This window comes from Leptonychotes weddellii, chromosome 6, assembly GCF_054177405.1.
Source record: "Leptonychotes weddellii isolate Sample4059 chromosome 6, ASM5417740v2, whole genome shotgun sequence".
Classification (NCBI taxonomy): domain Eukaryota; kingdom Metazoa; phylum Chordata; class Mammalia; order Carnivora; family Phocidae; genus Leptonychotes; species Leptonychotes weddellii.
Genome location: NC_138374.1, coordinates 78,538,768 through 78,562,115, shown reverse-complemented (window position 1 = coordinate 78,562,115; position 23,348 = coordinate 78,538,768). Strand labels below are relative to the sequence as shown.

Below are 23,348 nucleotides of genomic sequence, written 5' to 3'. Positions count from 1 at the left end.
CGCCTCGTCCCATTGGACGGCCCGGCCCGCCCTCGCCCAATGGGAAGGAGGGATGCTTCCAGGAGGGGCGGAGCCCCGAGCGAGCGGCTCTGGGAGCTCGCCGGGAGAAGTCGAGAGCGAGGAGACAGGAGTGAGGTTGCCACAGCGCCCCCTTCAGGACTGGAGGAGAGGGGCGGCGGTGTCGGCCCGCTGTCCCTCCGGCGGGACTGCGTGGTCAAGGCCGGGGTCCTGCGACCGCGACGCAGCGGCTGGCTGCGAAGCACTGGAGACACAAGCCTGGGGGCGGCAGGGTCCAGCTGACACCCCGCAGCCTAGCAAAGTCGGGGGGGGGGGGACAGAAACGCAGGAGCGCCGCCAAAAAGTTTGTGCGATGGGCATCTATGTCGGTTCGCTGGACCCCAAAGGAAGCACGGTCGCCTGTAGGGGGGCGGGGCGGCGCGCAAGCTGTGTCGGGGGACGCGGCTGTTCCGCGGGAGGGCCGGGACGCTAGGCCCCTTCCAGATCTCAGCGGTACGCAGAGTGCGCGTGCTTAGGGCTGGGGGACCCGTGCCTGGGGAAGAAATTTGAACTTGGCTCTCCAGGCAACATGGCCTGGAAGGAAGGGTATCTGGCTTTCATCAAGCTTATCTAGGTATATTCTACGTACACTAAAACACACCGGTTGTAAACGTACAGTCTGACGCATCTCGACAAGCGCGTGTGTGTACCCAGTGGTCACTTACCAATATGCCCAATACCGCAATCAGGATCTGAAGCATTTCTTCATCTCCAAACGGTCCCTTATGCTCCTTTATATTTAATCCCCCCACGCCCACCCCTGCCCCCCACGATCACCCATCTGCTTTCTGCGACTCTAGATTTCCTGTCCACTGCATTTACGGGGCTCCGGCTGCTCACCGGGACAGAAGGGCAATAGTGCAAACCCAAAGGCAGGGAGGCCCCTTACGCTGCTCGGGCCTAATACAGGCATAAGAGCCATGGATCTGGTTAGGGCACTAGCCTAGGACTGGAGAGGAGCAGACGGATTAGGGATGGACCTGGAGAGTCCCGTGGGGTACGCAGGAGAGAGTGGAGGGACACCCAGGCTGGGGGAGGTTGTGGTACCAGCACAGGGGAAAGAAAACGGAGCAGCCTCAGGGGGAGTCTGGGAAGGACTGAGCGGGTGGCGCCATCTGTCTCCATGGGAAACTCCAGCAGTGACCAGAAATAGGAGTCAGCAGCAGATAGGGCGTCGTGGAGCCTTCCTCCAGGGAGGACACAGCAGGAGAAAAGGAGACTAACACAGGCCCCAGGAAACAGCAACATGAACAGGGTGAGAGAAGAGAGAGGGAGCAGAGCCCACAGAAGAGGTAGAGGAGAGGTTATCAGAGAGATAACAGGAGGCCAGGAGGGTCTGCGATGTGAGCGAGGAGCAGGTTCCGAGGAGGGACCAGTCAGTGATCTCAGGGGGCAGAAGGAGGGCACAAGTACAAAGAACTGAAATGAGTCAGTGGATCGTAGTGGTTGGTGACCTTGGCCAGAGGAGCCTCAGTTAGATTGGGGTCTGGGTGGAATTGATGGGAAGCAGCAGGAGGGGCGGAAAGGTGGAGGCAGCTGCTTCATACTCTTCTTCATAGAGCTCAGCCTTAAACAGAGGAGATCAGAACATGGGCCGAAGACATTGGTGAAGGAAGAGTATTCTTTTTCCTTTTTTTGTAGGCTCCATGCCCAGTGTGGAGCCCAACAAGGGGCTTGAACTCACGAGCCTGAGATCGAGACCTGAGCTGAGATCGAGACCTGAGCTGAGATCCAAAGTCAGATGCTTACCCGACTGAGCCACCCAGGTGTCCCGAAAGAGAGCTATTTTTTAAGATGGAAAGAGTGTGTGTCTGTTTGTAACTTTCAGAGAAAGAATCGTTAAGAGCTGGAGGGATTAAAACCACAAAGAAAGAGGAGAGGAAGATCTCAGGGAGAACATGAAGGGGAGGACCAGAGGCACAGATGCAAACAGGAGGGGGCTCCTGGCTGCTTGGGGTAGTGGGGAAGGAGGAAAAGGTGAGTGATGTGTAAGTGAAGATGTACGTAGGAGGGCAAGTGTGGATTCGGAGCCTTGAGGAGAGGATTTGGAAAAGCCGGAGAAATGAGTAAGGAAACTCAAAGACAGCATGTCAAGCAGACCTGAAGACCCAGTTGAAGTTGGAGATCCTACTCCTGGAAGAGCCCTGATCTGCACACTTTGGGGTCTGTTTCCAGTACCATCCAGAAGCCTGGGTCTTGCAGTGCAAAAGACAGGTAGTAGGGATTTGTAGGGTGCATGAGGCAGAAGGACAAGGGGACAGAGATGTTGAAGGTACTGGCGAGTGTGTGGTTGAAGGGATAAATCATGGGACCCAGGCTAGGTAGGTGGGTACTTAATCGGGTCAGAAGAGAGAGGTTAAGGGAGCAGGTGTCGAGGACGTCGGATGAGATTTCAGAGGAGCTGTTGTTCCTGGTGAGGCTGACTTGTCCTCTCTTTATGAACGTCACTTACGAGTCAGGCAGAGGATGGGATGAAAAAAGAAGACTAAGAGCCAGGGGCCCGGTTACTGAGAATGGGGTGGAGGAGCCCCTGAGAACAGCAGTGAGGGGCCGAGAGGGCAGAGTCGGGACGAGTGACCCTCTGGGAGGAGGGGTTTTTGCCCAAAGGTGAAGACAGTAGGACTTGAGACAGTGCCACCCTTGCCCTCTGTCACAATGAGGAACATCCCGTATGTCAGGTGCCTACCGGGGCAAGTGCAAGGCCGACCCCGTCCCTGCCTCCTAGAGACCACAGCTTCGAGAGCAGGGATTCCCTGAGCTTGGCCCAGCTCCAGCCCCTGAAGACAGACAAACCAGGATGAGCAAGAAGTTAGGGGCCCTGCCCTGGAAACTTCTGGTGTCCCCGGCTATGCTCGATGCATTCTCTGAAGCAGGTTATTTTTCTAGCTGTAGAGCAATGGCTTCAGAAAGGCTACCCAGGAGCGGCCTTTATAAATTGCACTTGGCTTCATTTTCACACTCACACGTACCTCTATTTGGGCGTTAAAACGAGCCCGACAGGATGGGCCTCAAGCCCTTATCACAATTCTGAAAATCGGAAAAGCTCAGAAAAACAAAAGCATCTTAGTAACTCCATTGGTAGCAAACTTGACCTGACCTCTCGGAGGGTGGTTTGGAGCCTTTATTTGTCCCACTCGGCGTGTTTGAGGACAGGGTGGAGCCCAGTGGCTTCACGTGGCATATGGCAGGTGCGCCATCCTCCCTCTGTGGAATCCAACAAGCTGTGAATTCCCAAACACACCTGGCCGCAAGGATTCTGGGCAAGGGATTATGGATCTGTGCAACTCTCCTTTCTAGGTGATGAAGACTCCAGGTCTGAGGGGCGCCTGGCCGGCTTAGCCGGTTGAGCTTGCGACTCTTGCTCTGGGGGCTGGGTGTAGAGAGAACTTAAAAAATAAAGTCTTTTAAAAAAGAGAGAGCGAGAGAAAGAAACCATGTCTGAGAATAAATTATACCCCACGGATTGGCACAGGACTTTGCTCTCATTGGCCAGCAAGTGGCAAGCCAGCAGGTGTGTTAATCACAACAGGAAGTGGTATGATTAATTTTGGTTTTTAGAAATTGCAACTGGTAGCAATAGCAGAGCTGGGTTGGTGGAGCCAAGCCTGGGTGCCCAGTCGAAACCAAAAGCCTTTGTCCTTTGGCCTGTGCCAGTGACCTCCTTGATTGCTCTCCTGTCCTCGGGGTCTCCCCCCATCCCCCATCGATCCCATTGGCAGCGGAGATCCGGCCACCCTGCAGCCTGAGCTGGTCCCCACTAACCTCCATGTCACCCTTCCCGCAGACGACTCTCAAGCCTTTCTTGCCTACTCAGCTGCACTCCAGGCCACTGGCCACCCATCGTCCTGAAAACTTCACAGGCCCCTGGCTTTTCTGACCTCATTGCCCCTTGCCCTCCTTCTCCCCATGGGGCTCTGTGCTGGCCCCCAGGGCCCCCAGTTCCTCCAGCAGCGGTCCCGAGGTACCAGGCTTCGCGCTCACCCCCCACCGTAGTTAACCCCGGGGCCATGCTGCGCCACTCCCGGATTTCTGCTCAGGGCCGCCCTCCTCCCTGAGCCTGATTCCTGTATCCAAATGCCTGCCAGGCCCTGGGCTAACCCCAGTTCCATTTGGAGAGATGAACCTAACTTCTCGGCAAACCGATGCAACGTATAAGCGATATGCGTGATGCCTTCTTTTTCGTTTATTTTACCGTTGCTGTTGGCAAATTAAGCCACTCCTATCCTGTTGCCAGGAATTGAGTCCCTGGGCATTACAGGCAGTCATTGGGCTGGACAAAGTACTTACAAGCTAGTGGGGTCAGGGCGGAAATAATCAGGCAAATTCACGAATCCCTGTAATAGAAGAGAGGAAGAGTGTCCCGGAAGGAGGGAGCAGTCTGACCCCCAGGACCTGGTGGTACCTGTGTGCTTTCCCTGCCCTTGATCTTTCCCCAAAGGAGAGGGTTCATCATCACAGTAACAGTCCGCAGTACGGCCGGCTTGCCAGCGACTCTGGGTCGCCTTGGTTTTCAGGCAGTGTTCACGGGACTCGCGACGTGCCGGGACTCCAAGCATCCGCTGTTCTGCGTACCTTCCTGGGTGACACAGAGTCACAGCAAAGCAGTCAGGCGGAGACAGTGATCGTGGGGAGAGGAGCCCGCCGAGAAACCGGTTGGGCTGGGAGCTGTGTCCGGAACGGGGCAGGAAGGAGCTGTGAAGGCGGCTGCATCGCCCCGTGTCCAGTGGGGGGCAGTGGTGTGCCGACAGTCGCGGGGAGCCGTCCCTGCAGGAAGGGGACCCGGGGAGCCAGCCTGACTCCCAGCATCGTCGCTTCGGGTGCCTTTGGTTACGTGTTGCTCAGTCAACACTTCCTTTCGGGAGACAGCCCGGGCGCCTAAGTGTTCGCCAGGAACTTCCCACCCAGTGGAATTGGTTAAGGAGGTACTGAGCCCCTGTCCCGTGCCGCGGCAAGCACAGAGCTGAGTGCAGAGGCTTGCACGCTAACGAGAGCAGAGGGGACGGGTAAGGCGAGGTGACAAATAATCAGAGCTGAAGGCAACACGGAAGGAGCCTTTCTGGAGCACTTGCAGCTGCGACCTGAGGCGCACTGGGGAGCCAGGCAGATCTAAGTGTCCCCTCTCCTCCCTGGGGTGTGGCGGCCGGCCGGTCAGAGGTCCAGACCCAATGATAGAAGGTGTGACTGTATAAAATGCCTTAAGCTTGTGTCCCCGTGTGTCAGGGGGAGTAGCCCAGGGCTGCCCCGGGGGCCCACATTCAGCACTCCCCGAGCCTGGGGTCCCAAGCCCTGGGAACTGCCTGGGGACAGTAGGATTACCTGGAGGCTGGGAGGGGCAAAGGTAGAGAAGTTCTCTAAGAGACAAAGCTCCTTCCAGGAGCCTGGCTGAAGGGGGGGAGGGGCGCAGAGACCACGGCAGGTGTGAGAACCGGCACGCCACCCCCGCGGGTAAGGCACCCCCAGGTGCGTCTCAGAGCTCCTGGAGCCTGTCTCAGGCTGTCCCAGTTGCATCCCACTCCAAGAATGCTGACATTGCCGTCCATTGGGCAGGTAATGATCTCTTTCTCTCTTTTTTTAAGTAGGCTCCACGCCCAGTGTGGGGCTCGAACTCGCTACCCTGAGATCCAGAGTAGCTCGCTCTTCTGACTGAGCTGGCCAGGTGCCCCTCGGCAGGTAATGATCTCTTTCAGATGAAACCGATTTAAGCAGAATGAAAACATCTCAGAAACAACACGGGGGGGGGTGTTGAGAGGCAATGACTGAGCCTTGGGGGTGGGAAGAACACCCTCAACGTTGCCCTCTCTGGGGGACGCTGGGTCAGGCCAGGTCAGACCTGCCCCAGCCCTCTGCTGGCTGTTCTAGAGACCGAGGCCAGAGGCCGGGGTCCTCAAGATCCCCAGGCTCCCGGCTTGTCAGTTGCATCTGAAATTGATTGGCATGAGTACACCCAAGTAGCTGGGAAGAAAAGGTCAGAATTTTACTCCTGTGTGCTTCCCACCTGGCGGGTCCCATCAGGGCTCAGGTTCCCCTGCATTGCCTGCAGCCCCGGAGAATGGCCCCATTGTCCGTGAGACAAACCAAAATAGCAGCATCTTCTGTTCCCTGCCTCAGGGAGATTCACTTGAAACCCGGAGTCGCAGATGTGGGGGACAATGGAGGTTGTTGTTGCAAATCAGGGAGCTGGAACAGATGAGACGCAGGTAGTGGGAAAGCAACCCGCGTGGAGGGTTGGGCCGGCCAGAGAGCCTCCGCAGTAACCCGGTTAGCGAGCCGGCAGGAGTTCTGTTAGTCACCGAAGAAGTGCGGCGGGTCAACGGGACAACCCGGTGGGGGGGTGGAGGGCCTGGGAGGCTGGGGTAACGGCGCTGGGAAGAAAGGCCGGGGAGGTATTTCTAGGCTGGTAAATGTTATTTTTATCGTTTTTTAAATGTGCCAGACTTTTTCCTAACCGTGCCCTGGAGCATTTGGGTGAACTGTGTTTACATTAATTAATAAATCAGAGGACATCTCCACTCGGCTGCGGGCTGGGCTTCGGAAACCCTCTGGGTGGCCGGGAGGCAGTGACTGCGGACTCCTGACCAGTCCCAGCTGCGGTTCTGTGCTCAGTCGTTCAGTCTGGTCAGTCCACACTCCTGGCGCCTACCTCGTACTCACGTGGGTTTTGTGGGGCAGGGGGGTGGCCCCAGCACGGAAACGTCGGCGTGTGGGCCAGGGCTCGCTGTAATGAGTGGCATGTACCATCAGGTCACACAGTTGTGCTGAGCGGACAAGGCGCACTGGGGTGGGAAGCAGGAAAAGCTGCACAGGGGCGCTGGAGTTCGATGATGATAGACGGAAGGGTCAGGCTTTTGGAGGCAGAGGGTGTGAGCAAAGGCACAGAGACAAGCTTTCGGGGAGCAGGTGCAACCCTTTCCCCGGGGGAGGTTGGGGTACCTGGAGTTTGGTGAGCTTGGTAGTAGAGTGGCCCGGCGTGGCCGCCCGGGAGAGAGTGCTGAAGGGGGCAGTGGCCGTGGAGGGTAGCGTGCTTCCGTCCTACCCCACCCTGTCTTGACAGTGTCTTTGCTGGAGGAGCTTCGTGTGGGGCCGCGGGGAGCAGGGTGCTGATAACCCCAGCCTTCACCGCAGCAAGGGGGCAGAAAGGGACCCTCGCCGAGGCCAGAGCTCCAGAGGGACAGTGCGAGAAGCTCAGCCCAGGCCCAGGGGAAGTGGAGACTGCCCTGGCCCCTTCCCCATGCAGACCCGGGAGCCTCACCCCACAGCGCCCTGCTCTCACTCCGGCAGGCACGCTCGGCTCCTCCTAAGACGCTCTCCCCCTTCCCACCTCACCCAGCCTTCCAGTCCCCGCCAAAGAGGCAAGGAATAAAGTGTGCAAAGGTGGGTGTTGTGTGTCCCCTTGCATGTGACCAGGTGCAAGGTGGGGGTGTCTAGCCGCTCAGGCTCCTGCTAAGCTTTGCTGGCCTTTATGGTCCATCTTCAGGACGTAGGGCTGGGGGTGGGGAGCAGGCGCTGACCTTCGTAACCAAATACCTCGGACTGTCCTGCACAATGGGTTGGTACTTACTGATGACCAGCATGATGACACATGGAGAAATTACCCCCACCACAGTTCGTAGGAAGACATTCTTTTTTAATCACTGGCCAGGGGGGGGATTTCTGTATCCCCAGAGACCTCTCAGGCATGTGTGCCAAGATGGATGAGCTGTCGCACGCGTGGGGTCAGGGCTGAGAAACTTGTCCGTCTGGGCTTCTAGACCTCCTTTCTTCTGGGGCCGAGTCACCGGCACCTCCCTCCTTCCATTGGGGTTTGATGGCCCCCAGGCTGCCGGCAGTCCCTCCGTCCCTTGGCGCAGGGCCGGAATGGCGTCTGCACAGACCCAACGGGTCCCTAGAACCCTCTGCACCTTCTGCACCCCGCTCTCCATGCCGCAGCCCCAAGTCACTCCCGCTTCTTCTCTAGTTTCAGAACTGCCCAGTGACGTGCACCTGGTCCCGGGCCCCTGGGCTGCAGGGTTGGGGGCTGAGGGGCCAGCCACCTTCCCCTCGACTCCCTGCTTTCGAAAGCCTCCACGTGGTCCTCAAGGCCGCTGGGGTTGGAGGCTGGCCCATGGTCGTGCCAGTCGGAGGGCGCCTCAGTGCGGGACAGGAAGAGACTGACAGGTCTCAGGCCCCCCACGGGCAGAGGTGGGACGGCTGCTTTGGAAGGGCAAGGAAATGTGGCCAGGCCACGGTACGGCGCCCGCAGAGCTTCCCCGCATCTCCTGGAGCGCGCCGGCCCATCTCCCAGCCGTGCTGGGCCCCGAGGCCCAGGTGCAGCCCTGGGCAAGCCCTGACTGCTGCGAGCACAATCAGGCCTGTGGAAGCTGCCTCCCCTCCCTGACCATCATTGCTGCTCTGTCATTTTCTGCCGCAGTCCCAGGGGGCCGGCGCCATCACCTCTCCGGGGGCCGACGCCGAGGCCCAGGGGCTCCAGGCAGAGAGCTGAACCCCTGTGGCCTGTCCCGGTGGTGAGGAAACCTTACAGCTGGTCTGGGCCGGCAGAGCCTTCTCTTGCCGACGTGGGGCCTTTTGGATCAGGGTGTTGGGGAAGCGGCGTTTTGGCAAGAGCCTCGGTGGCCGATGCCAGCAGGAGGCTGAAGGCAGATAATTAGACCTGGTAATTGGTTGGCTTTGTGCTTTCTTGCAGGCAGCAGTGACTGTGGCCGGGAGGGAAACACACAGAAGGAAGTTGTTCTCCAGGACCAAGGCTGAGTCGTCCCTGTCGGCCTGCCATCCTGTCCCATCTTGCCTGGTGCGTCTGGCTGGCTGGGACCTGCTCGCCCGCACCCCACGCTGCCCCCCAGCACAGCCACGTCGCTTTCCCCGCCCTGCAGGTCTGTGCCCACCCATGTCCTGGCCGAGCCTGGGACCAGACGGCTTCGCGCTCCGGATCCCAGGGTCCTCTGTAGCTGGACTTACCCCCCTCTCGCTCCTCCAAGAAGAGCTTTGGCGGGGTCTGTGGCAGAGGCCTTCAGGGAAGGCTTTAGTTTCTGGGCCGAGCTGACTCATCATTTCCCCCAGAGAAGTTTGCTCTCTGGGCGGTTTCCAGGCCCCCGTCCCTCCAGACCAGATGGCTCAGATGAGGTCTCCATGTGCACCTTGCGGCCCTTTGTGGGCACATGTTCTGGATTTGTCCCAACCTGAGCCTCTGATTCACCAGGACGTTCTGGGAAGTCCTCAGCACTTGAGTCCACCTCGGCCCGTCAGCATAGAAGCTGCGAGTCACATTTCCAGCTTTTGCGGGGAGCCCATTGACTCTAGGCCCAGACACAGAAGTGTGTGGTCCCGGGGACTGAAGTTGGACCTCGGGCTGGGGCTCCAGCAGCTGGTACTGCCTTTAGAGGGGCTGGTCACTCAGACTCCATCAGAGGAGGGACCGTTTTGGGTTTTTTTTAAGATTTGTTTATTTTGGAGAGCGAGAGCACGAGCAGGAGGGGCAGAAGGAGAGGGAGGGAGAATCCCAAGCAGACTCCGCGCTCAGCGTGGAGCCCAGTGTGGGGCTCGATCTCACGACCCCAAGATCACGACCTGAGCTGAAACCAAGAGTCAGACGTTTAATCCGACTGCGCCACCCAGGTGCCCCAGAGGATGGACTGTTTTGCGGCTGTTTAGGGTCTTGGGAAAAGCAGAGGAAGGAGCTCCTGCCCAGGTAGACCTGGAAAGTGTCGGCTCAGCGGACAGCCTTCTGTGGCCTCCCCCCTTCCCAGCTGTCTGGTGCTTCCTCAGTAGAGAGTTGGTGAGCACATACTGGGTGCTGGACGCAGGACCTTCGAGGGAACCCCTGACTGGTGTCTGAGGTGGGGGGGCATTCAGGACCACAGCGCCCACCCAACGGACCTGGGAGCCGGACGGCCCCTGTGCCCTTTGGGGAAATCACTCGGCCCCCACAGGCATCCGATTCCTCCTGCACAGAATGAGAACAGGCTACCTTCCTCCGTACTTTGTGAGGACTGGGCTGGCGAACTGATCCGAATTGCCCAGAACCGGGCCAGGGGCAGTGAGGCAGTGCCCAGTTGAGAGGTTTAGGAGGACGGATGGGATGAAGGGCTCGAGAGGCGTCCTGGGGTCCTGGGGCTGGACATGCGCGGCCAGGAGCACTGCGTCTGAGGCTGGGGTCCCCTCCTGTGCATATTTAACCTTGAACAGTTAGGCCTTGACTGCTTCCTTTGTCAAGTGGGGATCAGACTTTCCCTTCCAGCCTCATCCGGAGAAAGCAACACTTGCATCTACTGTGTTCCAGGCACAGTTGTAGTCTAAGGATTGAGAAAGAACATATGTAAAAAGTGTTTCTATTAAAATAATCACCTTGGGGCGCCTGGGTGGCTCAGTCGGTTGGGCGTCTGCCCTCGGCTCAGGTCATGATCTCAGGGTCCTGGGATCGAGCCCTGCCATCGGGCTCCCTGCTCGGCGGGAAGCCTGCTTCTTCCTCTCCCACTCCCCCTGCTTGTGTTCCTCTCTCGCTGTGTCTCTCTCTGTCAAATAAATACATGAAATCTTTAAAAAAACAATCACCTTGTCACCTGCGCAGTGCAACCCCTGGGTGACTGTGACTCTCTGCCCTGCCCCGCGCCCCTGGCCGCGGCCAGCGGAATGGGGGTGACGGAGGCAGGCACTCTGGTCTGGCTTCAGGCTCGCAGGTACCCCTGGGGTGCTGCTCTGCCCCTTGAGGATTCACCGCATTTCCACGCTATTTAGGTCCAGATTACTAAAGCCTCTTGCCCCCATGGGAGGCTGGTGATGTCCTCAGAGGAGGGCCTGGGAGCCCCAAGGAGCACGGAAAGCCTCGCTGAGGCTCTTAGGGGAGGGGACGCAGGAACGAGGTGCTCCGAGGGGTTGAGCGAACAGTCCCCAGAGCACCCTCCAGCCCAGCCCCTCAGTGCAGGTCCCCCTGCACACAGCCGGCTTGTAGGGGGGTGGGGGAGGAGGGTTCACACAGGACGGGGTGGCCCAAGCGTCAGCTGGTTGCTTGCTCACCCTCGCGGGCTGCCCTCGCACATCCCGGAGAAGCTTCTGGGCACCATCTGAGGCTTGCCACCGAGATTCCAGGCCAGCCGTCCTGGCAACAGTGTGCGGGAGGAGTAAGTCTGCCGCAGACCCTGTTTGGGAGCCGGGCCGATGCTAACGGGATTACCATCCGCCACCCCGAGGTCGGGCAGGACGTTGTGAAATGACATTTCAAGGACCCCACCGCAGAGGGTAAGAGAGCGCGTGGGTGGACTTGGCGGCAAGTGAGGACCCTGGGGAAGGTGATCCGTTGCCCTGGCTCTTGGTTAGTCTCCCTGCAGAACAGAAGCACTCACCAGCCCAGCCCTGGGCAGCTGTGGACAGGACAGAGGGTCCCCTGGCAGGTCGGCGGGGCTAGTCTGGGCCTGGACCCACCCCTGGGGCCAGAAAGTGAGTCCCTGCCCTCTTGTCAGCCTCTCCCAGGCCTCTAAACCCCCTCAGTGGGTGCAGGGAAACAGCTGTGGCCTTGGGGTCCACACTCCCCATTTGGAGGCCCTTCCTGGTCCTTGAACTGATCTGAACCTCACTATTCTCTGCTCCTCTTGCAAAGTTCTTGTGAGTTGAAACAATGCACGTGGAAATTCTTTGTGAACTGCAAAATGCTTGGGACACCTGGGTGGCTCCGTCACTTGGGCGTCTGCCTTCAGCTCAGGTCATGATCCCGGGGTCCTGGGATCGAGCCCCGCATCGGGCGCCTGGCTCAGCAGGGAGCCTGCTTCTCCCTCTGCGGCTCCCCCTGCTTGTGCTTGCTCTCTCTGTGTCAAATAAAGAAATAAAATCTTAAAAAACAACTGCACAAAGTGCTTTTTAAATGGAAGGAATTGCTCCCAGGCACAGGATTGAAGGCCCCGAGGGCAAGAGTTGCTGTCTGCAGGCTTTGGGGTCCGACTCTGGCCCCTGGAGGCTAGAGCACTTGCCCTGCACTCTTGAGAGGAGACCACGTAGGAAACGAGCATCCCCCTTCTCCCTGGTGGCCTGGGTCCCAGGGAAAAGGAGCTGGCAAAGGTCCCAGAGCCGACTGGTTTTGCTGTCAGGAGGGTTCACCTGTGGTCTTGGGACAGCCCCGAGGCTCCCCAGTGCAGGACGGGGCGGGGGGGGGGTTGTTTTCCGCAGGATTTGTGTTTAGAACACGACAGTGTCTTTACCTTTTATCTAGCAAGAGTGAGTAATTTATTTGGGGTATTTAACAAAAACCAGACATTACCTCACTGGTGTCTTATCCAAAGCTGCTCCAGTGATTTGGGGTCTTTTCCCGTGTTAAGCAGTATAGGGAGAATGCCACACACTTGCTCCGAGTCAAGGGAATTACACAACACACACATTTGAGAAGCCCTATCCTAGTATTTGTATTCAAGCCTTTTTCCCCTCCAGTAAACATCTGTTTCTTTTTTTTTAAGAGACTTTTTAAAAAATTTATTTATTTGACAGAGAGAGACACAGTGAGAGAGGGAACACAAGCAGGGGGAGTAGGAGAGGGAGAAGCCGGCCCCCCGTGGAGCAGGGAGCCCGATGTGGGGCTCGATCCCAGGACCCTGGGGTCGTGACCTGAGCCGAAGGCAGACGCTCACCGATGGAGCCACCCAGGCGCCCCGAAGGCTACTTTCTAACAGAAGTGTCAGGAGAATAGCAGCTCAAGTGGCCGCAGGTGGCTCGTGTGTCCCTCCAGGTGTAGAAAGGCTGCTGGTTCCTGGAAAAGAGCACCTGTTGGGTCGGAGGTGGAATCACCCCGGGTCGTCCTCACCTAGAAGGACAGCTCTCGTCACCCCAGGCCAGGCAGTGGGACATCTGTGTCTGGCAGCAGAAAAATTAAAGCCCAGTGAGAAACCTCCATGTATCCCCGGTCACTACGTAGTAGGTGATATGAGGAGTAAGTGTGAATTTTGATAGGTGCCATCATGGTGTGGTAACTACGAAGTGTCCACCGCTCTACCAGTGTTACTGAGGTATGTGGGAGGGACATGACCTACTGTCTGTGATTAGCGGCGGGCGCCCGGCTGGTCCAGTCAGAGGCGCGGGTGACTCCTGACCGCGGGGTCGTGAGTTTGAGCCCCACGTTGGGTGTAGAGATGACTTAAAAATAAAATAATAGGTAAAATATGTTAGTAGAAACATAAGAAAGAAAAAAGAGGTAAAGCACATGAGACAAAACCTTTTAACATTTGAGTCTGGGTAATGGATGATATGGTTTCATTTTACTGTTTTCTCAACTTGTGTGGTTGATCGAACATTTTCATAATTAGAAGAAAAATTAAAGACACCGTGAATAGTGTTAAAAGACAAGCCACAGAAGGGAGAAGATATTTAGAACACATGTAACTGACAAGGGATTTCTACCCAAAACGTATAAACAACTCCCGCAAATCAGTTAAAAAAGAAAAAAACAAAAACAAAAACCCTACCAACCACACAGGAAAAAAAGGCATAGATTTAAAAAAGCAATTTCAGGGGCCCCTGGGTGGCTCAGTTGGTTAAACATCTGACTCTTGATTTTGGCTCGGGTCCTGGTCTCAGGGTCGTGAGATCAAGCCCCGCCTGGGGCTCTGTGCTGAGCGTGGAGCCTGCTTAACATTCTCTCTCTCCCTCTGTGCCTCCCTCCACCTCTCTCTCAAAAAAAGTAAACAAATAAATAAAATTTTAAAATAAATAGATAAACCAATTTCTTTTTTTTTTTAGATTCTTTTTTTTTTTTTTTTTAAAGATTTTATTTATTTATTTTAGAGAGAGAGAATGAGAGACAGAGAGCATGAGAGGGAGGAGGGTCAGAGGGAGAAGCAGACTCCCTGCTGAGCAGGGAGCCCAATGCGGGACTCGATCCCGGGACTCCAGGATCATGACCTGAGCCGAAGGCAGTTGCTTAACCAACTGAGCCACCCAGGCGCCCTAGATAAACCAATTTCATTCCCAGAAGGAGAAATTTGAATGGCCAATGTCCACCCTCCCAGGTGATCAGGAAAATGCAAAGTAGAGAATAAGACAGTTATGCCCATAATATTGGCAAGGATTTGAAAGTCTGGGAATGTCAAGTATTGGGGGAGATGTAGAGTTTAAAACATATTCTCAGAAAGCAACTTGGCAATATCTGTTAGAAGCATGTATCTCCTACAACCCAGGAGTCTACTTCTGAGCGTACATCCCTCAAAAAGTCTTGGGCAGGGGCGCCTGGCTGGCTCAATTGTAAGAATGTGCAGCTCTTGGTCTTGGGGTTGTGAGTTCAAGCTCCACGTTGGGTGTAGAGATTACTAAAAATAAATAAAAAAGTCTTGCGCTGGTGCACAACATAGATTTGGATCACACAGTAGATGCCTATTACTGCATTGTTTATAATTGCTGAAACCCCCCAAAATGGAGAAATAATTAATGACATATTCATATAAGGACATACTATATAGAAGTTAAAATAAATACAATACATATTAATATATTACGTATAATTATGGATGAATTTCCAAAACGTAAGATGAATATTGAATGAAATAAAAAAAAATTGCAAAGGGGTATGTATGTTATTTTACCGTGTATTTAAACAATTTAAAATCCCTACATAATATGTTTGGGTTTCTCTCTCTATATATGTCATAAGAGTACAAAAAATAATTAGAAGGGCCACAGAGCAATAGGACGATAGAGCTCATCTCCAGGGAAGGAGAGAAGGAAATGGGAATGACCTCAGTCTTATCTGTAATGTTTGTTCTTTCTTGATGGAAAAATGTTTTTAAAAGAATCGGAAACAAATACGTGGAAAGAGTGACATTTGAATATCTGAGTAGTAGGTACTGGGCGTTTATTATCAGGCATACCTAGTTGCATTGTGCTTCACGGATACTGTGTTTTTTACAAACTGACGGTTCAAAACTTCAGGAGAGGAAGTCGCTGCCGATGGGGAGGAAAGAGCAGGAGAACTAGAATCAGGAGTGGAGCCTGAGGATGGGACTGACGGGCTGCAATCTCATGATGAAACCTGAATGGATGCTCAAAGAAAGTGGTATCCTTCCTTCTTTTCTTTTCTTTCTTTCTTTCTTTCTTTCTTTCTTTCTTTCTTTCTTTCTTTCTTTCTCTTTCTTTCTTTCTTTCTTTCTTTTCTTTCTTTCTTTCTTTCTTTCTTTCTTTCTTTCTTTCTTTCTTTCTTTCTTTCTTTCTTTCTTTCTTTCTTTCTTTCTTTCTTTCTTTCTTTCACAGAGAGAGAGACAGTGAGAGAGGGAACACGAGCAGGGGGAGTGGGAGAGGGAGAAGCAGGCTTCCCGCGGAGCAGGGATCCCGATGCGGGGCTCGATCATGACCTGAGCTGAAGACAGATGCTCAACTGACTGAGCCACCCAGGCGTCCCTAAAATAAATAAATCTTTTTTTTAAATATTTTATTTTATTTATTTATTTGGGAGAGAGAGCGAGAGCACAAGAGGGGGAAGGGTCAGAGGGAGAAGCAGATTCCCTGCCGAGCAGGGAGCCCGATGTGAGACTCAATCCCAGGACTCCGGGATCATGACCTGAGCTGAAGGCAGTTGCTCAACCAACTGAGCCACCCAGGTGCCCCTAAAATAAATAAATCTTAAAAAAATACATATAAAATGCAAGTAAATAGCTCTTGTTATTTGATATGAATATTAACTACCAGTGGTAAAAATGAGATTTTGGAACACTAGGCAGGCACATTTTGATTTCTTGTCTGTTCATTTTTTAAGTAGGCTCAACGCCCAATGTGGGGCTTGAACCCACGGCCTCGAGATGGAGTCACGCCCTACTCACAGAGGCAACCAGGCGCCGGAGGCAGGCAGACGTTGAGAGGAGAGTTCCAGCACGTTCCCTCCCAGAAGCAGCACTGTGTGTCCTGCCACATTTTGCGAACTAGTAGAGGGCAGAGACCAAAGGAACATGGAGCGTGGTGTTCTCTGCATGAAGAGCAATGAAGAGCAGACACAAGCCCTGAGAGCAGAAACTGTGGCCCAGAAGTTTCTACGGAGGCAGCGGCTGACCCATGGCGCCGAGACAATGCGCGGATGCTCAGGAGCCAGCCCCAGCCTCTCGCCCCGAGGAGGAGGAGGACGGCTGGGTTATCAGACGCTCGGCTCCAGACCTGTGTTGTGAGAACAGGAGTCTCCTGACTGCTCAGGAATTCACTGTTGATCCTTTTGTCCTCCCTGATCTGCTTCCCACCTGCTTCTGCATCTCTACCCACGAGGAGTCAGGCAGCCCGGGCTCTCCCATTGTCTCCTGCCACCACCTTGGCTCGGACCGCTCCTCGGTGAGGAGGGGACCCCAGCGTAGGTCCTGTCCCTTCCCTGTCACCTTATTCCTTCCTTGCCCATTCTGTCCGAGTGCCTTGGGCAGCAACCCCCCAGCAGCCCGGCTGGTCCCCGGGGCTGGATGCCGCGTGCTACTCCATAAATGATTAGCTGTGATCATTGTAAAAGCAAGGAGCTCTGTAAGCAGAAACGCAGAGCAGAGAGGGGTCTGAACACACACAGACACACACACACACACACAGGATGAGTCTTCTCAGCGATTCGTTATGTGATTTTCTCCTGGTGGGAGCTTTTGCAGTAACGCAGGGCGGTGGCCGGGGCGGTGGCCGGCTCGGTCCCTAGATGCCTGCTTGAGCAAGGGGCTGGCGGCAGAGGACTTTTCCTGCTTACAGAAGCGGCAAGGGAACTGTGGGTTCCTTCCCAGGAGCTGGTGTGAGTGCAGTGGGGGCAATGAGTGGCTCCGGCCTTGCGCGCCCTCCCCGGCGGCCTGCCCAGCATGTCCGGTGAATGCGGGTCAGGGAGTACTATTTTGAGTGCTCGGAGAGGGACGGGAGGCTGCAGGAGACACCAGCCTGCGCGTGGGGGGCCGAGGGGACAAAGCACCATCAAGGCTGCTCACTGACCCCTGCACTTGCTGCATCCCTCCGGGGCTCTCCGTCTCTGCCGAGAGGAAGCTGCTGAGACAAAGAGGTGCCCATGGAGCCAACTTCTATTTCCAGCCTGGGAGTGACCCTGGCGGGCAGCCTTGAGCAGGTTACGAGCCCTCCCAGGGTAATCACATCGGATTCCATCCTAGGTCCAGGAACTCCTGTGAAAATGGATAAATTGAGATTTTAAAGGGCCCTGAGATCTCAGAAGAGATAAATGAACAATGTTTGGGGCCAATGTTCTGGGCTGCCCTTGAAGTCTGGCCCTCCACGCACCGGCCATGTTCCCTCCTGACTCAAAGTGTAGAATACACTTAAGCCCAGTGATGGGGGCACCTGGGGGGCTCAGTCGGTTAGGAGTCTGCCTTCGGCTCAGGTCATGATCCGGAGGTCCTGGGATTGAGTCCTGCACCGGGCTCCCTGGTCGGCGGGGAGTCTGCCTCTCCATCTCCCTCTGTGCTCCTCCCCCACCCCATACTTGTGAGCTCTCTCTCTCGAATAAATAAAGAAGATCTTTAAAAAAAAAAAAAGATTAGTCATGAAAATAGCTAACATTGATTAAATATTGACTACGTGCTGGGCACTTTAGTTTAATACTCAGGCAACCTTAATGAGAGACAGTGGAAGAAACGGAAGTCCAGAGAGGTTAAGTAACTTTCCTGTGGTCACAGAGTCAAGAAGCCACGGCCAATATCTGAACTCTGGCTTCCTGAGCCCAGGGTCAGCCCTTATCCACGACATCAGAGCGTATTTACCAGGCAACCTGTCGTTAGTGAGCACTTGCTGTATGCCATGCTGAGCTGGGTGTGAGATTCAGAGCTGTATAAATAGGAGGCAGGCAAAGGCTGGGTTCCAAACTGGGGATACCAAGGGGCTCCCGGCCGGCTCTGTCGGTGGAGTGTGTGACTCTTGGTCTCGGGGTCCTGAGCTCAAGCCCCACTTTGGGCACAGGGCTTACTTAAAAAACCAGAGACAGAGCAGAGAGAAGAAAATGAAGAGGAGGGGGAAAACGCACCCTTGAAATGACAGCAATTATTGGCAATTTGCAACTGATTACTTCGTTGTTAATTGCTACTTGTCAATCAGTACTCTTTGGAAGACTAATAAATTGTTTAAAATGCAAAATAATGTAAATTTTCATCTTGGTGGGAGCTGGATATGCAGTTAGAGGGAACCAGCGTGGGGGCACGATGTCTAAAACGCCCCTCCCTTTATTAGCTTGGGCTGCTTTCTGGAGTGAGGGGCTCTGGCCACGGGAGGTTTGATGCCCAGACTGGAGTCTGCTGCAGCCCGAGGACCCCTGGGTCAGCGTGACTGCAGATGCCAACAGACCTGGCTGCTTGTGGAGAGAGCACCATCTGGGAGGTGTGTGACTTCTAGGCTCTAAACAGCCTGACTCCTGACGGTGCAGGAGAGACGTTAGGGTTCGAAGCCGACGGCCAAGAAAGAATTCTTGAGATGTCTTCGGTGCAAATAGGTGCTTTTATTAAAGCTCAGGGACAGGATCCATGGGCAGAAAGAGCTGCTCTGCGGTTGTGAGGAGTGACTGATTCTATACTTTCAAGTTGGGAGGGGGTTAGGGAGAGTGTAAGTCTCTATGGAATTTGGAAGCAAGGTTTCCAGGACCTTGTGGGGCTGTTGTTAGGAAAAGGTCATTTTTTACTGTCTAGTAAAACCTGAGTCATGAAACCCTTCAGGTGTATATTGGTGGGTCATATGCTTGGGGATGATTGCCAACATGTACCTTGTGGGGCAGAGATAACGGAAGTTTCCAAAGGAATCTTTCTGTGTTAAAGTAGACTTACAGGATCCTGGAGGTCAGGCTAAGGTTGCCCTTTGCCCTTAGCCAAGTATTAACATCGAGGCAGCTGAGCGCCCAGAGGAAGGTCACCCTGCCTGTTTCAAGGACTCATCAGTGGGCTGTAGGCAGTAAGGAAATCTAAGTTTTTTTCTGCCTTTGTTTCCCACATCACTAACCCACTCGGAGTTTGGAAGCGAACCCACCCTGGGAGAGGTAACTTGGAAGCTGACACTTCAGAGGGGTCCCAGTGTGAGTGGGCAGGCCCTCACTCCCGTGGCTCCAGGGGCTCCTGCCGAGGGTGGGGTCCCTGCACAGGATGCAAGTACTTCTGACCATCAGTAGCTTTGGCTTAAGAAAATTCTGGCTCCAGTGGAGGGGGGGTGGTGGGGATTGATCTTGTTTGTTCTTTTTGTTCTTCTTGGTTGAGTTCCCAGTGTGGATCCTGCAGGCATTCCGTCCTCCGTGTCCGAACCACCCAGGCTAGGTCCTCGCTGGGCCGGGGGTCGCCTGTGGAGCCCTGACTCGTCCCCGCCCAGGGAAGCCGACATGCTGCTGGAGGTGACCTGGGGCCTTTGAGGTTCCTGCAGAGCCCCGCTCTCTGGGGCGTTCCAGGTCCACAGACAGCTCTTTAGAAAGGACTGGAAGGAGGGGGTGGAGAGACTCCGAGCCTTGAAATCCGGCCTGTGGTTGTTTTTCCTCTAAACCCGGATGGCTCTCCGCCCAGCACCTGGCCCTGGGCGCCCTTCCAGTCCCGCAGTGGCCCGGGAGGAGCAGCTGCGGGGTGGGGCTGGCTACGCACCTCCAGGCTCCGTCCCCTGATTCGGAAGCTCTCTGGGCCTGGTGTGGAGCCAGCCCCGGCCTCGTGACCTCCTCCCCTGCTCGCTCCCTTCGTGCAGCCACGTGAGCTGGCCATGGCCACGGCTGAGCCCCCATCTTCAGTTTCCCAGTTCCCTTCCTAAGGATTCCCACCCGGCTGTGCACACAGGGCGCCTCAGATGAGTGCTGCTGACAGGGGCGGGGTGGGGTGGGGAGGCTGCTTTAAATCCAGCATTATGGGGCGAGCGTCGGAATCCTCGTCCCAATCCCGAACTTCTCCGATGCCTGCTAAGGAGCCCGGTGTGCCCAGCCACCCCCGGGTCTCTGGCCCGTTGCCGCCGGTCACGCCCACTGGAACAAAGACACAGGGTGTGTGCGGGCGCCTCGGTGTGAGGCTTTGGCCTCAGCCAGCTTGCCACAGGCTCTCTTGTGACTCCCCCCATCCCTGACCCCTCTTGACCATCTGGTCACCCCTCTTCTATCTGGTGGGGGCAGTCTCTCCCCTGCATTAAAGCCTGAGGCCCAGGGCCAGGGTTCAAACAGCACCATGGGTTAGCTTGGGGGAGCCCCCCGGCTTCCCACCCAGGAGCCCCAGTGCGAGGGGACCAGACCACCCCCGGTCAGCTCCTGTATTTCCAGGCTGAGCGAAACGTTTGACCGCGACCTCATCTTGGGACTCCAGCGGCTTCAGTCATGACAGTGTAGTGAACCGGATGTCTTCCTCGGAGTTGCTTTGTTCCTGACAAGCATAGATGCCAACGTTTGCTGTAGGCGTCCCGTGCACCCAGAGCTACGCCAAGTGCTTCCTGCATATTATCTCATTTAACCCTCCCTATGACTCCAGAGGGAAGGTTCGCTTATCACCCCAATTTTACTGAGGAGCTGACTGAGACCAGAGAGGGTGAGTAACTTGTCTAAGATTGCACAGCGGTATGTGGCAGAGCTAAAAGTCTGACTAAGGGACGAGTCCTAACAGCCACCCTGGGCTGGGGCTCTTACCATCTCTCGTATGGATGACCTTCCTTTGTCCTAGACGAAAGTCTTTACATTTTACCAAATCTGGGTCTTGTGGTCATTGATCTAGCACAGGGGTCAGCAAACGTCAGTGTATGGGCCAGATCTAGTCGCAGCCTGTTTTTGTAAGGCCTGGTTTTTCACAATTTTTTAAAAAATATTTTTTACTTATTCACACGTGCGCACACACTAGAGCATGAGCAGGGGGTTGGGAAGGGGAATGGGGGGAAACAGTCTCCCCACTGAGCGGGGAGCCCAATGCAGTGCTCCATCCCAGGACCCTGGGATCATGACCTGAGCCGAAGGCAGATGCTTAACCAACTGAGCCCCGTGGTTTTTCACACCTTTAAAGGGTTGTTAACACACACACACACACACATACACACACAGACACTGAATGCGATACTTAAAATGGTTCAGATGGTAACAGAGTTTTTTCTGGCTGGACCTTTGAATGCTTTAAAAAAAATTGTAGTGAAAACATAACATGGAATTCACCATCTTAACCATTTTTAAGTGTACGGTTCAGTAATGTGGCATTTTTACGTTGTTAAAAAATGGGTCTCCAGGATTTTTTTGTCTTGTGAAACTGAAACTCGATACCCATTACACAACGATTCTCAACCTCTCCCCAGTCCCTGGCAACCACCCTTCTACCCTCTGTTTCTAGAAATCTGCTTTAGAGACCCCGCTCGTATGAGTGGAATGCACTGTGTTTGCCCTTTTATGGCGGGCGCATATCCCTGAGCACAATGTCCTCGTGTTTCTCCCCGGTTCCAACACACGTAACACGTGACAGGACAGGCTTGTCTTCCTTTTAAGGCCTGAGTAATATTCCACTGGGTGTAGATAGTACACTGTGCCTGTCGATCCACTGATGGACACATGGGTTGTTTCTACCTCTGGGAATAATATTGCCCTGGATATGGGTGTGCAGATATCTCTTTAAGATCACGCTCCTGTTCTTTTGGATGGAAGTGGATCCATTTTTAACTTTTTGAAGAACCGCCATACTGTTTTCCACAGTGGCAGCACCCATTTTAGAATCCCACCTACAGTGCACCAGATTCCAACTTCTCCACATCCTTGCCAACACTCACGGTTTACTGTTTTTTTATTTGTTTCCTTTTGATCGTGACCCTCCCAGCGGGTGTGAGGTGATACCTCACTGTGGTTTTTGATTTCTGTTTCTCTGATAATTAGTGATGTTGAGCATATGCATGTTGGCCATGTATCTCATCACGGGAGAAAAGTCTATGCAAGCCCTTTGCCTATTTTTTAATTGGGTTATTTGATTTTTTATGTTGTTGAGTTGCAGAAGCTCTTTACATAGCCTGGACACTAACCCCTTATCAGACAAGTGACTTGCAGATATTCTCTCTCATTTCAAAGATTGCCTTTTAAATCTGCCGATGGTATCCTTTGATGCACAGAAGTTCTAAAGCTTCCCATTTGTCTACTTGTGTTCTTGTCACCCCCTGTGCTTTTGGTGTCACATCTGAGAAATCTTCACAAATCCAATGTCACAAAGCTTTTCTCTGTGTTTTCTTCCAGGGGCTTTATAGTTTGGGGTCTTACGCTTAGGTCTTAAATCTATTTTGAGTTAATTTTTGTATATGGTGTAAGGTAAGGGTCCACTTTGATTCTTTTGTGTGGATATCTAGGGACTGGGGACTCTCCTTTCTCTTGGGGGAAGAGAGTAAATTTTATGTTATGTGGACCTGAACCAATTTTTTTGAAAAGTAAAGAGGAAGAAGAAGAGGGAGGAGAAGAAGAAGGGGCAACAGAGATGATATTTGGCCCACAAATCCTAAACGATTTGCCACTTGGGACCTGGCCCTTTCCGAGAAGACTGTTGACCCGCGAGCTGACACCCCACAGCATCCTACTGTGCCCCCCAATGTTGTGTTACTTACTGCTGTATCCACAGTGAGCCCTAGCATGCTGTCTCTGACTTTCTTTGGACCATGTCTCTTCCAAGAGTGGACTTCCCAATTAAAAACTCAATGATTTCATCCAGTGCATGAAGACAGAGGTGCCAGTGGGGATTCGGAAATCCTTGGCTACACCTTTGGGTCCGGGTAAACCTTGGACCAGTTGCCTAGCGGGCCGGCGTGTGGCCTGCTTCCTCACTTTCCTGGCTCTGAAGGAAGGATGAGAAATTTTGGCCTCGGGATGGAGAAAAACAGAAGAGGGGAATCTGACCAAGGTTTCCTGAGATGTTGGCAGGGAGCTCTGAGGCTTCTTCGAAGGAAGAACCAATGTGAATCCCAGGCAACACAAGCATCTTAGCAAGTCTCAGACCTCCCGGTCTTAAGCTCAGGGAAATACTTCTTGTGCCGTCACACCGGATGCATGAGCGCATGGCCAACATCCAATCTAACGTCTTGCTGTGTCTCAGCTCTCTACCCAGGTGGTGAACTCCCTGAGGCCGGGTCTGGAGCTCCTGATTCCCTTCTCTGAGCACCTGGTGGCTCTTTGTATCTGTTTCCTGTCTGACTCGCATGTTAGGAGAAGACTGAAAGGAAAGAGGCCTCTGGAAGAGTCTCTTAGGGAGTGAGGGCCTTCTCTCTGCCCCCAGAACGATCTTGGGGCCCCAGCTAGCTGGGAGGACCGCACTGCCTCGGGTTGGGGTGCGGGGGGGCCCAGGCCTGATCACCCAGGTGTTTCCTCCCCTGCCTCCAGAAGTCAAACACTTCAGCACGCCCGCATCTTCAGCATCCGACACCGGCCGCCC

The 23,348-nt window shown here is 54.4% G+C and overlaps 1 long non-coding RNA gene across 1 annotated transcript; it reads left to right on the top strand.

The window, feature by feature from the left end:
• The first annotated feature begins 4,882 nt into the window (after positions 1 to 4,882).
• On the top strand, positions 4,883 to 17,510 carry LOC145722254 (uncharacterized). Its single transcript, XR_014146373.1, has 4 exons — positions 4,883 to 4,979; positions 5,637 to 5,727; positions 8,738 to 11,286; positions 15,773 to 17,510. It is a non-coding gene; the product is annotated as an uncharacterized LOC145722254 (long non-coding RNA).
• Positions 17,511 to 23,348: the final 5,838 nt, after the last annotated feature.